The sequence below is a fragment of the Esox lucius genome, chromosome 8, assembly GCF_011004845.1.
Source record: "Esox lucius isolate fEsoLuc1 chromosome 8, fEsoLuc1.pri, whole genome shotgun sequence".
Lineage (NCBI taxonomy): Eukaryota > Metazoa > Chordata > Actinopteri > Esociformes > Esocidae > Esox > Esox lucius.
The window spans coordinates 33,806,139-33,815,022 of NC_047576.1; positions in this window are offsets into that span (position 1 = coordinate 33,806,139).

Below are 8,884 nucleotides of genomic sequence, written 5' to 3' on the forward strand. Positions count from 1 at the left end.
CATGTACCCTTTGTATTTCATATATATATAAGAAGACTGAATTTCGTTGTCTGGGCATTGCACTGCTTTTAACCCAGTTGGGACCCAATTTTTAAGTAGAATGGGACCAGAGTGCTAGTGACAAAGACAGTATAGGGTGATCTTTCATGTGTTTAATCAGCTATTATACCACACATTGAATAATATAAACATGGAATTAAATAGTAATAATAAGAATGGCCAAATAGCCAGAAATAGCCAACAGCTATTTTTTACCAAAAACCAGAATTTTTTCCTAATATGAAAAAACTATAAAAAATGATCTGTGTTCTGGGTGAGAATCACCTACATATATGGCGTATGTATGGCAATAGCTGCACCTGTGCTCGTTTGGTGGGAATCTCATTGGTCGATAAAGCATTTTTTCGTTTTGTCATTTTCAGTTCTAAAACTGGTTATGCTTTGGGTTGGGTAGGTTACCTGTCCACATTTGTAATTAGTAACGTAAACTTTTAGATTACTCAAAACCAGTAACGTATTCTAAATACTTTGAATTACTTTTAGATTACTTTCATATTAAGGCATTAGAATAGCCTATAACCAGTTGAACACCCTTTGTGGGATCAGTCAGTGTTCGAGTTTACATAGCTGGCCAAAAATGGAATTTGCATTTAAACTGATGGGTTTTGTATAGCCCCTTTGTAAAGGGTTTCTAAACTATTGTTTTCTACTTCAATATGATTGGGCTACATCTCTACATTACACGCTAAAGGTCTGTCAGATATTCAGTCGTTCCATTTAATCCAATAACCCTCGACCTTCCAGAATGTCTCTGTTTATCTGAACATAAGCCTAAATCGTTTTTCATGTTTCTAATTGCTTTAAAACATTATTGAAAAATAAATGGCAATTTCTCAAAAAGGGTATATACATTATTGTATATAAAAATCAAGATATCCGCAACTTTTCACACGTACATTAATACAGTAGTCTGATGTTTTGCTCCACAACTACCAACATTGTCAAAACGTTGCAGAAAGCCCAGGCACACGAATGCACGTTTGCAATCTTGAACACCCGCACACAAATACGTTTTACCCGCGTAAACGTAACATGATTATTAGGGCCACCAGCAATAGATTTTCAAATCGCAAATGATAGAAATAAACTGTGATTATACACCTGCAATTCTTAGTTTCAAGTCAATGTCATCAGCAGCCAATGATAACCAATGGATGCAATATTCTGAGATGCAAAGCAAGCAGAATCACATGACCTACCTGTATGGATGGAGTTGAGGAAGTTGCATCAAATGCATATCATCATCCTTCTGCAGAGTGCTTCCCAACACACCTTTTCTCCTTAAATATCCTGAGTAATTCCATATAATGTTTTATCTTGAAGGCAGCCCATGTTACAGCTATCTAAAAAATAGTTGCCTAATCTTCAAAAACATTTCCTCTCTGAATTTTTCAGTGTGTCTTGGAAATTAAAAAATGGGAAAGGCACAGAGATTCTTTTCACAAGTAAAGCTTTATTCAAGATTCGCAAACCTGGAGCAGTTAACAACACTCAACAGAGTCAGGTCAAAAGCTTTCTTTTGAAGGTTGAGCTCAGGCCTATATACATTCAGTAGAGCCCAAAGTGTCCCCCTCCTTTGCATGGTTAGTCTACATGTCTTTGGCTTAGAAAGATAACAAGATGTTTACAGCCCTTGAGAAGTTTAACCAAAACTATAGCTATCTGTTGTAGGCACATCTTGTACAAGTGAGCAGAGTCAAAACACACAATGCCTTATTAAATGATTGGATTATACTTAGAATAAACAATATGATATTAATGTACTATAGAATAAGAAAATTTCTAGCACAAGTGCAACTCTTCTTGGCTGTTTTGTTCAGTGCATTTGACAAGTAAACCTTGAAATTTGAACTATGTAATATATAACACTTGAACTAATATATAACACAAGGTCGCCTATAATTGTTCTGAGAAAGATGCGTCGAGTAGATAACTAAATCCCCTTTAAATGAGTCGGCTAATACAGATACACACAGTTTTTACCAATTCTAGTGCTACATCAGTTACTAAATTGCTTATGCGCGTCCATGTTTTCATCCATGTTTTGGTTCGAATAACAATGTTTTTAAAAATGTAATAAAAAACAAGCATGCAGCGTGTCCTAATTCTTTTTGCGCACCTATTGTTTTCAATTGAAGTAATACAAAAGTGATCTTTTTTTTCTTCAAAAGTGTCTGTAATCCAATTACAATATTTTAGTTGGTAACATAATGGATTACAGTTACTGTTTTTTTGTAATCCGTTGCTCCCCAACTCTGGTTATGCCGGACTTCCCTCAAACAAACACTAGAAAGCGCCAAAGAAGAATAGGGAGCAATTTTTTTAGTTAAAATGTCAGGCTATTTCCTTGTCATAACAAGAAAATAAGTTGAACAAAGGGTCATTGGGTAATATTCAATTGTTTATAGTCTGACTAGAGGATTTATGGCATAAGCCTGTTGCTATTGTCTTTCATCAGAACACAGATCAAAGAAACAAAGAAGCAATTCATAATTGCAATAAGATACACAACCCAATCATTACTATTTCTGAGCACACAGAATTATCTGTGTATCCGTGCTTCTCTCACACATTCAAACACCCATTCAATGCCAGTCATTCAAACATCTGTTAACAGCGTAGAGATTTTCTTTCAGCCCCTCACTTTAATGCTTTAGTGGTTCTTGGGTATCCTCAACATAGGGTCTCTTGGATATAACATTTTAATTAGCCAATTAATTTTAATTTGGGACCAGCCTTGGCTTAATTTGGGACCAGCCCAGCCTTGGCTCTGTCGACCACCGCTACAGCAACCCACCAAGGGGAGTAATGCGCCTCTGAAATCCTACACCCTTGACCAACAATGAGTATTTCTCTGGAGTATCGGGAAACGCAGACCTGTCAGAACCAGTCGGGTTCCCTCACATGTTGAGCTTCTTGGGAATCTAATTAGATATTCTCTCACATATAATAGGATTTTGAGAACCTCAAATTGGTTAAACTACTGGCATATATTGTTTTTTTATCTCTGTCAGTGATAACTTTTTCCTAGTTTCGATATCGTCTTTCTGTTTTTAACCTCTTATCAAAGGGTTTTCTAAGTTTTATGTAAATACAAGTTTTACAACATCATAACAACAAGACAAGATAAAAATAAAACAAGTAACATCCATAATCAATTTTTATTCTGCATATATAAATTGGAATTCATCACTTCCCACTCTGGTGCCAACAATTCAACTCTCAAAACAGACTGATATGAACTATTGCGAATATTTCGCTTACCTCTATTGTGCACGTAGTTCAGTCAGCCAGAGAGATATGAAAAGCAAACACAGTGGTCAAGAAGATATTGAAGATATTGAAGATGAGTCCCATCTGGGCTGCCAAATTGTGGAAGATGGAAAAATGTTAGCCATTTATTATGAAAAAAGACTTGACAGTCATTCGTATAACAGTTGATTGTTTCAGTTTAATTACGTGGATCCACGGGAACAATCACTTTCACATAGTATAAGTACATAGACCAACAGAGCAGTGTCACAACAATTGTTCTGTTCATACATTATTGCTTTCATCTCTTTATACCCCTCCTTGTCAGCCCCCAAAAATATTATCGCTTATGCTATAAGATACATACAAAAACAAGTCATCACTAATCGGAAAACAAGATGGAACCCTACATTGTCATGGCAACCATAGTTCTAGGTCAGAGTTAACAGACCTCCTGATCTGAGCTACCCCTAGTCTCTGTCCTGTCCAAATGAAAGGATACAGAGGAGACACAGGCAACTTCTCCTTGGAGCCATCTGTAGTTGGCTCATAGATAAGATTTGAGGCCTGGCGCATTCGGTTGCAGCCATAATCACTTCTAGGAACAGGGCATGCTGACCTAGGTCTTCTTCCATATGTTGCATACATGAACAGTCTAAAGCAATTTCAGGCCTAGTCTAAAACATACATACATATACACTGAACAAAATGATAAATGCAAAACCTTCATTTTTGCATTTATCATGAGCTAAACTCAAAGATCTAAGACTTTCTCTATGTACACAAAACGCATATTTCTCTCAAATATTGTTCACAAATCTGTCTAAATCTGTGTTAGTGAGCACTTCTCCTTTGCCGAGATAATCCATCCACCTCACAGGTGTGGCATATCAAGATGCTGATTAGACAGCATGATTATTGCACAGTTTAATGTTATTTTCTCTACCGTAAGACATGTCAAAAGGCGTTTCAGATAATTTGGCAGTACATCCAACCGGCCTCACAACCGCAGACCACATGTAACCACACCAGCCCAGGACCTCTACATCCAGCATCTTCACCTCCAAGATCGTCTGAGACCAGCCACCCGGACAGCTGCTGCAACAATCGGTTTGCAGAACCAAAGAATTTCTGCAAAATTTGTCAGAAACCATCTCAGGGAAGCTAATTTGCATGCTTGTTGTCCTCATCTGGGTCTCAACCTGACTGCAGTTCATCATCGTAACCGTCTTGAGTGGGCAAATGCTCACCTTCAATGGCATCTGACACTATGGAGAGGTGTTCTCTTCACAGATGAATCCCAGGTTTCACTGTACAGGGCAGATGGCAGACAGCGTGTATGGTGTCGTGTGGGTGAGCGGTGTGCTGATGTCAACGTTGTGGATCGAGTGGCCCGTGGTGGCAGTGTGGATATGGTATGGGCAGGCGTGTGTAATGGACAACGAACACAGGTGCATTTAAGTGATGGCATTTTGATGGCACAGAGATACCGTGACGAGATCCTGAGGCCCATTGTTGTGCCATTCATCCACGACAATCACCTCATGTTGCATTATGATAAGGCACAGCCCCATGTTGCAAGGATCTGTACACAATTCCTGGAAGCAGAAAACATCCCAGTTCTTGCATGGCCAGCATACTCACCGGACATGTCACCCATTGAGCATGTTTGGGATGCTCTGGATCGGCGTATACGACAGCGTGTTCCAGGTCCTGCCAATATCCAGCAACTTCGCACAGCCATTGAAGAGGAGTGGACCAACATTCCACAGGTCACAATCAACAACCTGATCAACTCTATGCAAAAACAAAAAGGGGTCAAACAACACAGGGCTGGAGCTAGGGATAAGCTTGTTTGAACAGATGAGACTTGAGGTGGTGGATGAAGATGGCAACAGATTTAGAGTCACTGATGAATTGTGGAAGGGCATCCCTAAGTCTTGGAGCAGCCTGTGAAAAAGCCCTGTCTCCAAACCTCCGCAGCTTGGATCGAGGGATGATAAAGAGGCCAGCAGTGGCAGAGCAGAGTGACCTGGAGGAATAGTATTGGGGAATAAGTTCGGAGAGATAGGGTGGAGCAAGCTGGTGGAAGGCAATGCATTTAGAGATTGGGAGCCAGTGGAGTTCTTGTAGGATGTGGGTGATGTGCTGCCAGGATTTGGTGTGTAAGAAGTCGTGCAGCTGAATTTTGAACTTGTTGTAGTTTATGGAGAGATGAAGTGTTAATGCCAGAAATGAGAGAATTACAATAGTCAAAACAGGCAGAAATTAATGCATGTATTAGGCTTTCAGTAGCAGTGCGGGACAGGGAAGACTGTAATTTGGCAATATTGCGAAGGTGAAAGAATTAGGATTTGACTGTTTTATGTGTTCCTGGAAGCTGAGTGAGGAGTCCAGTATGACACAGAGGTTGCGTGCATGAGGGGAAGGAGATACAACAGAGTCATCAATAGTGAGGGTGAAGGTCCCGGCTTTGGTTAGTGTGGATTTTGTACCAAGTAGTAGAACTTCAGTTTTGTCACCGTTAAGCTTGTGGAAGTTCTGCTGCAGACAGGTTTTTATTGTTGCCAAGTTTCAATATGAGACAGAGGAGGGTTGGTGAGGGATTTAGTGCTGAGGTAGATCTGAGTGTCATCGGCAGAGCAGTGGAAGTCCAGTTTAAGGAGACGGAGGATCTGACCAAGGGGGTGGATGTAGATGATATAGAGCAGGGGCCCAAGAACCGAACCCTTGGGGACACCCTGTGTGACCATAGCTGAGTCAGAATTAAGATCATGGACCGAAATGATGTGAGTATGGTTGGTGAGGTGTGAGCGTAGCCAGGAAAGTGCAGCTCCCTCAACACCCAAGGCTTTGAATCTGGTGAGGAGGATCTGGTGATTGACTGTGTCAAAGGCAGCACTCAAGTCAAGCAGGATAAGGATGTTGAGGGCACCAGCATCAGCAGAGACCAGAAGGTCATTAACAGCTTTGAGGAGGGCAGTTTCAGTACTGTGAAGTGGTCGGAAGCCAGATTGAAAAGGCTCAAACAGACAGATATTGAGGAGGTGGCATTGAAGTTGGATGGCAACAGTCCTTTCCAGGGTTTTCACAAGGAAGGGGAGGTTGGAGATGGGCCGGAAGTTATTGACATTTGTTTCTTTAGGATGGGTGTGACAACAGCATGTTTAAAACTGGAGGGGACGATGCCATGGGAGAGAGAAAGATTTACTATTTGAGTGATGTAAGGACAGAGAGCAGGAAGGCATGCCTTAATGAGAGTGTCAGGAAGGGGATCCAGGGAGCAGGTAGTTGTTTTTGAAGATAAAGTACGTTTTGTGATAAATGGTGAGTCGACTAGGGTGAAGGTGCTCAGGAGGGTTTGTATAACAGGAGAGGGTAGGTGGTTGACAGTGGAAGAAGGAACTGGGGGAGATGGCTTAGCCAAGGAAGCATTAATGTGAGTAATCCTGTCCTTAAAGAACTGAAGAAAAGAGTTTGCGAGCACAGTGGATGGTGTGGAGGGCTCACTGCGTTGTAGGAGGAGTTTGTTGATAGTGGAGATGTCCAGGAGTTTGTGTTGGAGGTTTTGATGGTGTCGGAGATGAAAGAGGTTCTGGCAGCATGAAGAGCATCTCTGTACAAGGAGAGGTGAAGCTTATAGGCTTCAGCATGAACAGTTAAGACAGTTCTGGTTCAACGTTCAAGCCGGCGGCCCTCCTACTTCATGGCACGGAGCTCAGATCTTTGAGTTCAGCTCATGATAAATGGGGGCAAAAACAAGTGTTGCATTTATAATTTTGTTCAGTGTAAAGTAACGATAACCCATGTGCTCGTGAGATACGAAGTTAGAATTTTATTCTCTATAATTAACCCATCCATATTAATCATTGGAACTGTGTTCAACTCTACTCTTTCTACTGCTGAAGGTGCTCAAAAACCGGAGCTGCAGGAGATATGCCCAGGCCATCAGGTGGTTGTTTGTTCCAATCTCTAACTGTGCTTTATTGTAGCCACCTATCCTGGCTGACTCAAAAGCAGACCTGGGGCACCTGAACGATGTGCATGCTACTGCCCATGTACAGTGTGATGCAGTCCTTGGATCAGGTGCATGATTTAGCTTTGGAGATAGAACATCTTGCTAATGTGACTGCTAGGCCCAGTAATCAGATTTCTGAGGAGCTAGAAGCTACCCGCTTGCTTTTACTACAGAACAGGCAGCCTTAGACTATCTGTTGGCCTCTGTTCGTTGAACCTCTGTTGAACCTGTGCTTTGAAAGAACAAGAATGTTGTACATTTATACAATACTAGAACTCCACTGTCTCTGACCTAATTAATTAAATAATACAACTAAATTTCGACCAGGCCCACAGTGATGACATCATAGAACCATTCTCCTGGATAGTTGAATTATGGGGTCAGTATTGTTGGGTGGGTTTTGAAGGGGTTAGTATAGTCATTCTAATCGTAGTTATAGCCCTTTTTTGTATTTCTCATGCGCATCAGCTGCCGACTGGCTCTGAGTTTCCTGTTTTGCACAAAAGATCTGTTTAGCATAGAACTGAGAGACATGCCTTAGTTTGAGACATCCCGATGTTTAACATGACTGATTCTTAGAGATCTGAAACCTACTGACTCATTTACTGATGCCCATATATACTGACTACACCAGTATATACTAAGTCCATGCTTAGGTAAAATATTCAGTCAACCTGGAGTTGCCCCGATAGTATGCATCAAACCCAGAGGGGGCCCTGGCCCAGTGTGGTGAACCACAGGACTACAATAATGGATGCCAGAAAGGTGATGTACCCTCCCCAATAGCAGAAGAGCCAGATGTAATTTGTATAACCATAACAACTGTCTTGTTCGTCAAAGTCTGATTCAGATTCAAAGTTTTTAAAGTAACTAATTTAAAGTAACTGTGACCTCCTTGACCTTAAAATGTGTTTAATATGTAATGAATGTATTCTTTTAATAAATTAATTACTTGTTTAGTCGTGGTGAAGAAAGAGCTGAGCCGCAAGGTGAAGCTCTCGATTTACCGGTCAATCTACGTTCCTACTCTCAGCTATGGTCATGAGCTTTGGGTCATGACCGAAAGGACAAGATCCCGGATACAGGTGGCCGAAATGAGCTTAATGAGCTATGGGGGGACAGGGGGACACGTCCCCCCCAATATTCAAAGAAGGACAATTTGTGTGCATGCGCCAACACAAAAAGTCCCACAGCTGTCCCCCCCAATGTGTGATTGACAATTTCGCCCTTGCCTAGAACTATGGTTGCCATGACAAAGTAGGATTTTATCTTGTTTTCCTTATTAGTATGACAACTTGTATGTATCTTATAGCATAAGAGATAATATATTTGGAGCTGACAAGGAGGGGTATAAAGAGGTGAAAGCAATAATGTATGATCAGAACAATTGTTATGACACTACCCTGTTGGTCTCTGTACTTATACTCAGTTTTGTGAAAACGATTGATCCTGTGGATCCACGTAAGAAAACTGAAATAATCAACTGTTATACGAACAATTGTCGAGTCTCTTTTAAAAAAAAAATTGCTACAATGTTTCCATCTTCCAAAACAT